Here is a 13,915-nt window from a genome sequence, read left to right as displayed (position 1 = left end):
TTTTTTTTATTAAATTAAAGTTAGATGAAACAATTATTTAACTGAAGAACAAATAACTTTGTAATAATTTATTATGCGATTTTATAATTTTTTGTTTATTTGATAAGATTGAATAAACAATTGGGGCTATTTTAATAGTTTTACAACTTATGGGATTTTTATGTTTATGAGAAAATATACAACACAAAAATTCCATATCGCATGTCCAAACAAACCTTCAATTTCATCTCATGATATCACATAATGATTCCATATCATGATACCATATCGCATGGCCAAACGAGCCCTAAACTTCGAATTCACTCAACGATAATAAATTACACAAAAAAAATTAATATGCAAGAAGAAGAGTAGATGATTAGAAAAAATTGTGGTTGAAAAATGAGAGGAAGTTCCTCTATTTATGTCAACAAAGGGTAGTATGAACAAATATTTTTTGTGTCTTATTTGAAAAATCATGACCTTTTCGAGAAGTGACAACACTTTGAAAAAGTCACAACTCTTTGAAAAAATCACCACTTATTGAAAAAGTCACAACTATTTGAAAAATTCACAACTCATCGAAAAAGTAGTCAACTAACTTTGTTGCTTTCTTGAAATACTTGAGAGTCCCTGCTACTACTAGCAGATAAGATAGAGATTCTGCAGAGGGTAAAATTCTTCTTTCCTCTAAAGATATTTAATGTAAGGTGCAATATTTCAAACTTGATACAGTCAATCAGATTCCATATCCTATATAATATTGTCAAACTTTACTGCATTACATATCTATCTATCTACCTAAAAGCCTAACCACTTACTTTTTTTTATCATCCTCATAGGGAAACACGCCTTTTCACGAGAACGATTAAAGTGCAACAAATTAAATGCTTCAAGGTAGTAACGAGTATTGGATTGGTGTAAACACTCGAGTAAGTTTTTACCACTATATGCCTTAAGACGGATGTGGGCTTATTCCTCACGCTCAGCTTCTCCCTTTCTCCTCTCATCATTCCTAATGGACTCGATCAAGAGACTTTCAATGACGAATTACCAAGAGACATTACTTTTTACTCTCAATGCCCTCGCCGTTCATTGTTCCGTTGTCATCTATTTCACCATATCAGGGGCATTGCTTCAACACAACTCACTAGATTTCAATAGCCAAATGTGCCTGAAACAATGATGGAATGAGCGGGTTTGAGCAAAAGGACGCCAAACGTGATGAAAATTACATAAATCATTAACTAAAATGCTTCTACTTAAGGTTTAGATATACACGGAAACTTGTACAGGAAAAATACGGTGGCCGGGCAGTGCTTTTCTGCTCAACATATACTCCTTAAAAGACCAGGAGAATCTCTAGCAGAAGCACAACTTTACAAAAAATAATCTAATTCAGATGTAGTGCTTAATTTGCTCTGGAGAAGTGCTTCTAAAGTTCCCTTGCTTTTGTAAACCTTCATTTGAAGATGAAAACTCCCAAGTCTTTGCATTTCCCTTAAATGAGGTAACATTACCTCATCGAAAAAATTGATAAAGAGACGAATTCATGAGCAAGGCACTCCAATACCAGTCCAAAAACAGCAGGATGCAATGGCGAAGGCTCCGTGAACCAAGAATTTCCCTAGCCTCTGGTTCGGTTATGGTATTGCTTGATCGGTGATATTGTGAATTGCTTCTTGAGCAGCACCGATTGTTGAGCCATCTGCCATTAATCAAAGACATCTACATAATACATCACACATTTGAAGGCATGTAATAAAGCCGTCACCGCTTGAAGCACATAGAATAACCGTGTAACAAAGACATCATACAAAAATTCTATATGCTTAGTACTGCAATTTGAAGGTCCAAAAGCTTGTTCCTGCAGATGATTTCCATTTTCACTTGTTTTCCATGCAAAAACACCTCAAAAATCAAAATGTCCACAAGCACTTACTTGCAAGTTGCAAGTACCTGATGCCATGCCTGAGCAAAGACATTATTCCAGAACCTGTAGCAATCATGTGACCAAGAATTCTCGCATTAAGCACCAACAGCATCTTATGTAATACAAATATTCTCACAGATAAATTAGTTCTGCGTAGCTAGGACACTATATCTAATTGGTTCCAAAAACTGAAAGTAGCACTACAAATCAACTTCTAACCCAATAGTAAAATGATCCTAAAACGTTCTATTTTTAATCGGAAGTAATTCTTTCTTTTCCCTTGGACGATTTCAGTAGAGGCTCAGTTACAGGTATTTATTTTACCAAGCACGTTTGCAGGACGAGTCTCAGTAAACACATTATTCATCTTCAACTATCCAAATAGAACTATTGCAAAACCAAGATAGTAAATGGATGCCGTTAACTGATTCTTTACCTAGACCGGTGCCCATGGGAAGCAAGTAGAAAAGAGTAGATTGCAAGGCTATGGAGTCGAAATTGTTTGAAGCCAAAGGAATATCAAACTATCGAAATACATTCTTTAAATCTCTCGGGAATGAAGTAGGAAACTCAGGTGAGAAAGCTTCAAATAAGGCTTTTTCAGTATTGATGGATCATTTGAACATTACCCACCAGCTACCATGGTACACTCATCATTTTTGCGACATTTTAAAACAATTTTCTTCTTATTAACGGTTGCAGACCTAAAATTAACAAATAAATATGTTCCTTTACTTGCAACTTAAGCGTTTAGACTAGGCAACACAACTCAAACAACGGCTTAAGCTTTTAAATGAGACAGTTCACACCTATCAACATGATATCAGAGTATATCATAACAGACATAAAATCCGTGAGGCTCCCATGTCCCGACGACCCTTCGAAAAAGTATGGGGTCATAAGGAGTCAGAAGCAAGCAAAGTATCCAGGTTTGAACTTCACCATCATCACTAAGAATTCTTCAGCACCATCGACCAATTCAGTGGTTTGAAGGCTGGAACAAGACATCCTACAGTGGCAGTGAAATAGTAACGGGACTTCTAAAGTAAATGCAGCCTCTAGGCAGATGAACCAACCAAACCAGCAGATACTCCAATGGCCTTGGAAACACATTTGGAAAATCAAAATCCCACACAAAGTAGCTTGATTTTTTTGGTTATTGGCTAAGGAAGTAGTGCTGACACAAGATAACTTGGATGAGGAAGGGGATCCCTTTATGTTCCAGATGTTTTTTCTGTATATTATTCTACATAGTTGACAAAATACAAAGAAGGGTCAGATCTAAAAGGATACAAGAAAAGAAATAAAGAGGTCAAGGAAGTACATGTGGTCGCACTGCAAACTCTTGACGGCTACCTCCAGACACTGGAGGACAACACATACCTCCAAAGCAAGAATAAAGAAATTATCAATGGCAAGAAATGAACAAAAACTAAGATAAATGAGAAGAAAAAAGAAATACATCTCAGTAGTGAATGCTCTCGTGTGAGCTGTGACATACGGAGAAGGAAAGGAGAAAGATGGAAACAAACCTAGATGAGGAATCAAAGTGTGAGGTTTCGGTGAATGCCGGAGGGAAGCATCTGGAAGGCTAAGCTGAAAAAGGAAAGAGCGAAAGAGGCGGAAGTTATTTGGTTTCCTATCCTAAATTATAGATAAAGCTTTGGGCCGTATATCAATTATCAACAATGTTTGTGATGGAGAAAATACGGCCCAACCCAAACCAAACTCTCTATCTATATTAAGAGAGGAACGTAATAACTTCCGCCTATTCCGTTCTTTCCTTTTTAAGCTTAACCTTTCAGATGCTTCCCTCCGGCAACCACCGAAACCTCACACTTTGGTTCCTAATCTAGATTTGTTTCCATCTTGCTCCTCTCCTTCTCTGTATGTCAGAGCTCACACGGGAGCATTCACTATTGAGAGGTATTTCTTTTTTCTTCTCTTCTATCTCAGATTTGTTCATTTATTGCCACTGATATTATCCTTGTTCTCGCTTAGGAGGTAATGTGTTGTCTACTAGTGCGTGGATTTAATGAAGGTAGCCGCCAGGAGTTCATCGTGCGACCACATGTACTTTCTTAACCTCCTTATTTCTTTTCCTATCTCCTTTTAGATCTGACCCTTCTTTGTACTGTGTCAACTGATTTTGTCAACTAGGTAGAATAATATACAGATCTTTAAAACATGTCAAGGTATAGATATTAAACTTCGTCAAATGTAATTAACTAGGTGTGTATATACATAACTACTAGAAAGATTCCTAAGAGTTAAACTAGGTAAGTTGTTCTTATGTAGAAATCAAAACCATAGATATTGCAAACTTACTGAAGTTACAAAAATCTTACAATTGAATGCCACGGAATTAGACCTTGTGAAGGAAACCATTCTAGGGCTAATTAACATTAATTCTTACAAAATGGAATAAACTTGTGTATGTACTATAAGGTAAAGAATTTTTACACTAACTCGATGTTTTTAATATGTTGTAGCAGATAATCTACTTATTACTAAGTTATTGTCCTATTTTTTTATGAATGTCTATCTGTAAATATCTGATAATGAAAAACTCTCAAGTACAAAATATTATCAATCAGCCTCTACGTACACGCCTCAGTATGAAGTAGTACCTTCAAAACTAACCAGAAATATTGAAAATTCATCTATGAAGGGATAATTAACACGTACTTTCCTCTGTAGAGAAACCATTCTCCATGATCCTCATCATCTTCATAACCACCTGAGAGCACCATAGATCGCTTGTCCTGCAATTCCAGTAACATGGGGTCAATGCACACTCCATAGCCTGTAATTCAAGTGATGTGTCCACAATTCTCCAACAAAAACACCTTGATTTCTCTCCAGATCATTCTCCACCAAGCCCGAAATGATCCGAAGAGATGGTCACAAATATCCTCCCGCTTGATGCATTAACCATTCCAGCTCTTTTATATAGCCCCTCCTTCCCTAATAAACGGATTATCAGGGTGATCTACTTGATTCACCAGTATACAAGGGTGGATCCAAGAATTAAATTTTCCTGTTAAAATATTGGGCTCAGTGTCACAAATATCCTCCCGCTTGATGCAATATCCATTCCAGCTCTTTTATATAGCTGCTCCTTCCCTAATAAACGGGTTGTCAGGGTGATCTTCTTGATTGACTTGTATACACAGGTTGATCCAAGAATTTACGTTAAAGATATTGGGCTTGGTTGAACTCATAGACAAGTGTGTGCTTACCTGAGGACATGCTACTTGAGGACTTGTAAAAGCATCACTTTTATGCAGTCACCAGTGCCGAGTCTATTTGTGGTTGATTGTATAATCATTTGGCGACTAATTTGACTGCAGCATTTGACTCTTGTATCCATGCCTTGTCCAATCCATTTTTGGAAGCACTTCAAACGTAGGTTATGGCAACAGGATGTCTGGAAGAATAAAATTATCAATCAAGATATATAGAAGTTTCACGAGTATAGAAACCTTAAAAGATAATAGACGTATGCAAATACTTATGCATACATAGAACCACGGGTGGAGCTGCGGAGATACATACTTGTAAGTCAGTTTCATCAATCTTGCACTGATAATGGCTATAAAAGAGCCATGGTTTCAAAAAAAAAAACATAAGACTGTCAAATTATAGTGCAAAAATCCTTTTAAAAAGATTATTGAGAATGTTGTGAAATGTTACTAATTTACTGTTAAAATGTCTGAAGAGATCATTTTGGTCACATTGCTTGAAGGGCGCATTTTCCCTGTGTTGCCAGTATTGCTGGACAGGCCTATATATTAAGATATGTTGATGCAGAATTAATCTATGATATAGCGTGTTCTCGGCCAAGTATGAGGATGATGGGGATCATACAAAACTGGAACTCTACACAATATACATGTACTATGAGCCTTGAAGATAGTGACTTCTGGTTTAGTTTAAATATTTCAGACTCGAGGCACGTTCTATATCAAGATATAAATAAGCAATTTATCAAAGTCGAAATGCTAAAAGTAAATTCCCATAACCCCAGTTCTAGTACTTCCCAAAAGCAGTACCAATTAATAATACGAAGCTAGTGCATTCAGTCATGTACCTGTATAAAATTGAGATACATATATCGGGGTTCCTCCTTTCTCTTTGCTTCTTCCTTCTTATATTGCAGGTATTATATATGCACCATAGAGAAAATCGACGAAGCCCGTAGCATAACTTGCACCAGCAGCCTCGGTGTTGAATGCTTGGCAAGCATTGGTCCGGAGAACTATGACGGCGGGAACCACCTTGTCAAGAGCCTTTCGCCAATCTTCTGCGGACGCTGCAACAACAAATATTGTGTAAAGTAGTCATTTGTTTAATTTACATGAATTGCAACTGAAATTTTGCAAGCTAGCTACTAAAAAAGATATCAATTAGTTACGAATTTTGTTGCTAATTTTTTGTTAAACAGCCCATAACTAACTTTATTTTTTCAAAATTCATCGCTAATTTAGCAACAGATTTTTATTGTTTAATGTATACAAAATGATTAAACATTAATTGATTGGTCTCAATTCGTTGTATGAGCTATTTGGCTATGTCTAGCCAAATGCCATCATTACTCTTTTTCACCAGAGATTCTTGGTTTTAATGGAAACATTACGGGAGAGAGAGAATTCTAAGATAGGATAAAGTGAAAAGAGTAATAAATTTATTTTGTTGTTATAAATAAAAACAACTTTTTGTTGATCAGAGAAGATAAAATTAGAAAAGTAACACTACTATGATTGAGCCTACTTCACCTCTCCTCTTTCTCGTTTTCAAGAGCCTCTTAATTACTGATTTATTTATTTTTCTTATCTGTTTTTTGAGTATTAATCCTACAAGGAACACATACGACTGAACTCTCCATTAGATGAGACAGCTGGGCATGAAGAATACGATTCAATGGGGGTCTTAGAACACTGACACCAACAGAAGAATCTGCAGAAATGATCATCCATGGTAGCGCACTCTCAATCCGGATAAAGGTTTGAGCTAAAGGACGCCAAAGGTGATGAAAATTACACAAATCATCAACTAAAATGCTTCTACTTAAGGTGCAGTACAGCATGCACAGGAAAAATTGAAAACAAATACATACGGAAACTTTTACTGGAAAATATGGCGTCTTTCTGCTCAACATAGTACCCTTGAAAGACAAGGAGAATCTTAGAAGAAGCACAGCTAAAAGGAAATCTAATTTGGAAGCTGTGCTTTACTCTGGAGAAGTGCTTCTAAAGTTACTTTGGTTCTATGAACCTTCATTTGAAGATGAAAATCTAATAATTCCACGTCTCTGCATTTCTCTCAGATGAGTTACTATACCTCTTCAAAAAAATTGATAAAGAGACGAATTCATGAGCAATGCACTCCAATACCAGTCCAAAAACAGCAGGATGCAATGAGACACACCTGCAACACTTCCTCCCATGCTAGATGCTCCATGAACCAAAGAATTTCTCTAGCCTCTGATTCGATCGAGGTATGATGAATTGCTTCTTGAAAAGCACTGATTGTTGAGACATTAACCGCCAGATGTCACCACCTCAAGCACATATTTTCCCCGGATGACTGAGTCATCACACGGAAATTCAATATACTTTTGTACTGTAATCTGAAGGTCCAAAAGTTAGCTCCTACAGATGATTTCCATTTGCACTTGCTTTCCATGCAAAAAAAAACATCAAAAGCTGGTGTATTTGAAGAGTGATGTATTTGTTATTTGCTTAAGTAGGAGTCAGCAAAACCCAAATTTTATTTCTTTTATTCCAAAGTGGACATATGTCCACAAACACTTACTTGCAAGTGACTGATGACAGACAACAATCACCTGACCAAGAATTCCCCCATAGCCTGTGATTAAGAAGACACAACAGATGTTAAGCAACCAACGGCATCACATGTTGGACAAACTTTCTCACAGATAAACATAGTTCTGCATAGCAAGGACACTACATAGGAGATATCTAATTGGTTCCAGAAACTGAAAGTAGCACTACTCCTAAACAATAAAGCAACTTCTGATCCTATAGTATAAGGATCCTAAAAAGAGCTTTTTTTATCAGAAGTTTCTTCTTCTTTTTCCTTTGATTATTTCAATAGAGGTTCAGTTACAAACAGGCCTTTATTATTCCAAACACCTTTGTAATTGAAGTCTCAATAAGCACATTGTTCATTTTCAACTATCCAAATAGAACTGTTGCAAAACCAAGATACAAAACCAGTGCCAGGGGAAGCAACTACAAAAAACGTAGATTGCAAGGCTATGGAGTTGAAACAGTCTGAAGCCAACGGAATATCGAACTACCCAATACAACAACATAACCAGTAAAATCCCACAAACTAGGGTCTGGGAAGGGTAGAGTGTACACAAACCTTACCCCTTACCCCTAACTCATGGAGATAGAGAGGTTATACATTCTTTAAATCTCTCAGGAAATAAAGTAATAAATCCAAGCGAGAAAGCTTCAAAAGGGACATTTCAGTATTGATGGATCATTCAGAGGTTATGAACATTACCCGACCAGCTACCATGGCTCACTCTGTCATTTTTGTGACAGTTCAAAATTAATTCTGCTTATTAACTGGTGTAGACCTAAAACCTAACAGATAAATATGTTCCTTCTCATACACTTTAAGGTTTTAGACTAGGCAACCACACTATTCAAACAACAACTTGAAGCTTTTAAATGAGACAGTTCACAGACATCAATATGATATCAGAGCATATCAAGTATATCATAACAAACACTAATTCTAGGTTCGAACCTCACCATCACAATTAAGAGAATATTTTCACATTACTGGTCCAATAAAAAGACACAACAGAGAGCGTGTTGCAAATCTAAACTATGATATCAAAGTATTAAACGTTTACACAATACTTTACACATTCATAAGTTACACTTCCAAAAATAGCAACAATATTAGTGAATTTATTTTCTACTCACTCTTTTTTTAAAAGAACCGGTAATAAATGATAACAGGATAAAAAGTGGGAGATGTAGTTACAGAGGTTGGGGAACAATAAGTAGTATAGATGAGCTCAATAATTTTGCTTATGACAAAGAAAGATGAGGACAACAAGAACACGTATACATATTCATTTCAGGCACTGAACATTTGCCATGAATTTCATTACACCACTTGCCTGGAAAACTGAATCACCACCCTAATGCAAATAGATGTATATGATAGTTTACCACCCACTAGCAAATATTACCATGCACATGGAGATTAAGAAACACATGCACTACATGTTGAAGAAGGAATTTGTCATATGGACAAGTTTACACGTTTCAGTTCATCTTTTCTCTGTTTTCAAATTAAGAATGTCGATATGAGTTCTAATCCATGTGTCAAAATTTTCCAATTCAAGGCCCTAAGCTATAGATTTAATTGAAAAACTTCAAGGAATAGCGCCATAAAAGGTAAGTGTTTTTTTATATAACTCTTCCTTTTTTGAATAGTAATCACAGTTCACTCACTGGTCCCTGCTATCTCTTTCCCTATTAAACTATGTATGTAAGAACATTGTTGAAGCATATTTCGGATTTTATGAGTATTACGTACGGGGCTCTCGTGCTTTAACAATCAACCATATAAAAATAAAAATTCTGGCCTTAGATAAGACTTGGCTCCATTACCTTCCAACATTGCCTCCATATTGCCACAGTTTCAAACAGACAGATCCGTGAATCCAAGCGAAAAAATAATTTAATAGAACAACAAAGATGAGCAGCATACATCTACAAAAAGTACTAAAGTGACTACTCTTTCGGTACAAACATAATAACCATCTATACATCAAAAATTTATAAACAATAAAATTTAACTTCGTCTCTGGAAAAGCTATCTAGGCTATTAAATCAACATTCATTAAAAGGATGTTGTTGACATATATAGATAAATAGTGCAGAATTTTAAAAAAAATGAATGAGTTGAGAAATTAACTTTTATTTATCACCAACCCTTCATGTTGAGCACAACTCCTCAGCACCCCAAAAGCCATAGAAAGCCAATAGATAATGGAGAGTACCATGACCCAAAAGAAACATAAGTAGAAGGTTGTACATGTACTTACCATTTCTGAATCATAGATAGCAGTAGTTGATATGGTGAAGCGGCGGACATTAGAGAGTGTTTGGCTAAGCTTATAAGCTGGTCAAACTGGCTTATAGCTTATAAGCACTTTCTACCTTATCTAAGCATTTGGTAAACATTAAACGTGCTTATAATCCAAAATCAACCAAAGCCTTAAGTTGGTCATCATTTTAGTCCTTCATATGTACAAAAAGTACTATTTCGGTTACATGTATATATGAAGAACTAAAATGATCACTTTTTTCCATACATTAAGCATCATTTTTTCATACCGTATATATGAACGACTAAAATTGTCCAACTCCCATAACCAAGAAACACCCAAGGACAGTGGTGTCCCTTTTACCATTCTCCGCTCCACTTAAATCATGTTTTTATCTAGAGCAGGATTCAAACCAATCTGTTCTCCTAACACACACTCTCGCTCTTACCACTACAACAATGTCCCTTAAAACAAAATTACTAAAACTACAGTTCAAAAGGGAAAATAAAGTGAATTTCATCAAATTCAACGTAATTTAGATCAGTTCGTTTGAGAGTTCTCATCGGAAAGAAAAAACACATAAGGGAGATATCACAAATCAAAATGAATAACAGTTTAACAATATAATCTCATCAAACTGCAAGTTCTTGGAACAAATTAGAATTAAATAAATGAAAATGAAGAAGGAAAAGAACCTGGGCTACGACGCCGATGCGATAATAACATCGTGATTCTTCAATCAATGAATACAAAATCAAGAAATTGTAAGAACCCTAAAAACCCAAATATTTGCAGCAAGAAAGGGCGTTGAAGGGTGGCGTAATTATATGAACCGACCCGACAATTTTACAACTGGACCCGGATCTTTTAGCGGACTTAATTGGGTGATTGGATTGGGCTTTATTTGAAGTGTGTTTTTGTTTGAACAACTTTCATATATAGCAAAATATTTGTACGTTATAGTTATAGTTTGAATAATTGCGCTAAAATTTGCTATGGAGCTTTTGATTTGTATAATTCGCTAGATACATCAAATTTTATACAAATTGTTCAGTTTTGTATAAAATTCATTTATACATTATAATTTGTATAATAAGATTTGTATTTGTATAATTATAAGTGTATAGGACGAAAATATATGTATTTGTATTTGTATTTGTATTTGTATAATTATAAGTGTATAGGACGAAAATATATGTATTTGTATTTGTATTTGTATTTGTATAATTATAAGTGTATAGGACGAAAATATATGTATTTGTATTTGTATAATTATAAGTGTATAGGACGAAAATATATGTATTTGTATTTGTATTTGTATTTGTATAATTATAAGTGTATAGGACGAAAATATATGTATTTGTATTTGTATTTGTATATACACTTTTTCTCTAGCTTTATACAAACATAAATGCATTTTATACTGAAATGTATAAAATGGTTAATTGTATACCGAATCAGATGGCAAAAAAATGGGATGTTTGTTGCGAATTACAAATAAAATAAACTATGGCTATAGCATTTAATTTGAATTAATAATTTGTTATTTCATACAATTTCTCCTTTTTGTTTTATTTTTAAAGTTTTTTTATTTATTTTGGGGACAATTTTAGAGACCTCTCCTCGTGTTTATATTTATCATAGTGACTTTTTCCTTATGGTTTAAGATATTAAGGATTTGGAGAATACGGAGATGTGGGGGATCGAACCCCATGCAAAGCGAGTTGCTCTGCCATTTGAGCTGCATCCCCAACTTCTAATTAAATTGATTAAAATTAGATGATTCTAGTATTATGTTTCTTATCTTCCTAAATAATTTTAACTGCTATATAATTTAATACTTTGTCAAAATCAAATTCACTTACTAATTAAATTAGAATTTGTGAACTTCAAATTCTTAAAAATGTCGTATTAAAATGTATTTTTTTTTTAAATTCATGACAAGTTGGTAGCAATTTGAAAAATTATTAACATTTTATTATTATCGAATTTAAAATGAAAATTGACCTAAAAAATTTATGCAAAAGTAAATTAAAAAGGAAATAAATGAATCTTAAAATCACAATAGCTATTGCTTATGGTAAAATTTTGTTAATAAAAAATTATTTATTTACTGATGAATGTCAAATCTTTTTAAGTTTTTCTTTGTCATTACAAATAAAGTCAAATAGATGCATATTCGAAATGTAAATGTTATGGGTTCAATACCTTTTATGTTTTTAGCGCTAAACTATTATATTCTTAAAGTTATTGATTCTTATTTATATTTATTATAATATTAATATATTTCTTCTGTGAATTTCAAATTCTTATAACATATTTTTATCATCTTTATTCTTTGAAGCATATTTTCAAGGGAAAATAGTATAAAATAGCAAATTATTAATTAAAATTAAATGTTGTAATCACAGTTTTATTTAATTATAATATGTAGCAAATACTTTGTCATTCGCCTCTCTCCCAGATATCTCGCTCGCCACTCTCTTGATCTTGCTCGCCACCCTCTCTCTTGCCTCTCTCACTTTACACAAATACAAATATATAAATTATGTTTGTGTTTGTATAAAGTGAGAGAAAAATTTCGTTCGCCTCTCTCCCCAAATATCTCGCTTGCCACTCTCTCTCTCGCCTCTCTCACTTTATACAAACACAAATGTATAAATTGTGTTTGTGTTTGTATAAATCGAGAGGAACTGTATATACAAATACTAATACATATCTTTTCGTCTTATACACTTATAATTATACAATACAAATCTGCTCCTACCCAATTCTCTTTTGTCTTTCTCTCTTTCTCGCTTTATACAAACACAGATTATACAAAAAAAAAAAAAACTTTCTTATTTGTATACAGATTCCAAATATATACTTATACAATTGTTTCTTTTTGTATAAGTATACCAAAATATACATATCAATAGTCATAGCAAACATAAAGTTTGTTGTGGAACGCGTATGCAAACTATAGTTATGACATACAAATATGATTTTTATGTTAGCTAAACCTAAAATTTACTCTATTTTCAATTCTTTTGCTCCTCCTTGCTATAGTACTAATCAAGTTCCTCGTTGTATGTAAATTTTAGTGTGTCGCGATTAAAAAAAAAGGTTAAGATTTCATCAAGAAGCATAATGAGACCTCAATTGCAACAGGTAGAAATTATATTTTCTGTGCGTCCATTAAAAACAAGTCTAAAAAAAAAAATTCTTACTTAATCACAAAACGCTTTACTATGAGTCTAAATTAAAAGTATCATTTGACTTCTCAAAAATGTTGAATTGGGTTCAGGTAATGGACTTATTTGTCTAACTAATACGAGTCATTTTGATCATATTATATATTTGACTAATTCATTTATAAATGATATGATCAAAATTACTAATATCACGAGACATAATAGACCATTAACTGAACTCACAATAATGCAAGTCAACATACTTGATAAGTTAATGGGTATTCTTAGTCTAGATTCATAGTAAAAAAAATTGTGACTAAGCAGAGTAAAAACAAATTATATTTGATTTTAATAGACATGACATAAAGAACATAGTGTTACAAGTTGCAACCTCAAGATATTTCTTGATAAAAAATATCCAACAAGGAACTTGATTAGATGATCTCAAAGGATAGAGAAGAAAGATACATTTTTAACAGCCACACAATTTGAAATTCAAACAAAAAATATAAAAATTACACTATAATGAATAATAAAATATGACCCGATAACTTTAAGAATACGACAAGTTAATGCTAAAAACATTAAAAATGTTGAGTCTATAACATTTAAATTACAAATAGGCCTTCGTAAAGTTGCTGTTATAAACAATGAAAATCCTTTTTAAAAATAAAATTAAAAAATTTCATCAATATGTGAATAATTTTTTTCCCATAGCAAATT

At 33.6% G+C, this 13,915-nt stretch overlaps 1 non-coding gene across 1 annotated transcript; it reads right to left on the bottom strand.

Moving 5' to 3' along the window:
• Positions 1-13,298: 13,298 nt before the first annotated feature.
• On the bottom strand, positions 13,299-13,430 carry MIR7989 (microRNA MIR7989). Its single transcript, NR_127155.1, has one exon. It is a non-coding gene; the product is annotated as a microRNA MIR7989 (primary transcript).
• Positions 13,431-13,915: the final 485 nt, after the last annotated feature.

This window comes from Solanum tuberosum, unplaced genomic scaffold (genome assembly GCF_000226075.1).
Source record: "Solanum tuberosum cultivar DM 1-3 516 R44 unplaced genomic scaffold, SolTub_3.0 scf00026, whole genome shotgun sequence".
In the NCBI taxonomy this organism is placed as follows: domain Eukaryota; kingdom Viridiplantae; phylum Streptophyta; class Magnoliopsida; order Solanales; family Solanaceae; genus Solanum; species Solanum tuberosum.
This window is presented reverse-complemented; position numbering and strand designations above follow the sequence as displayed.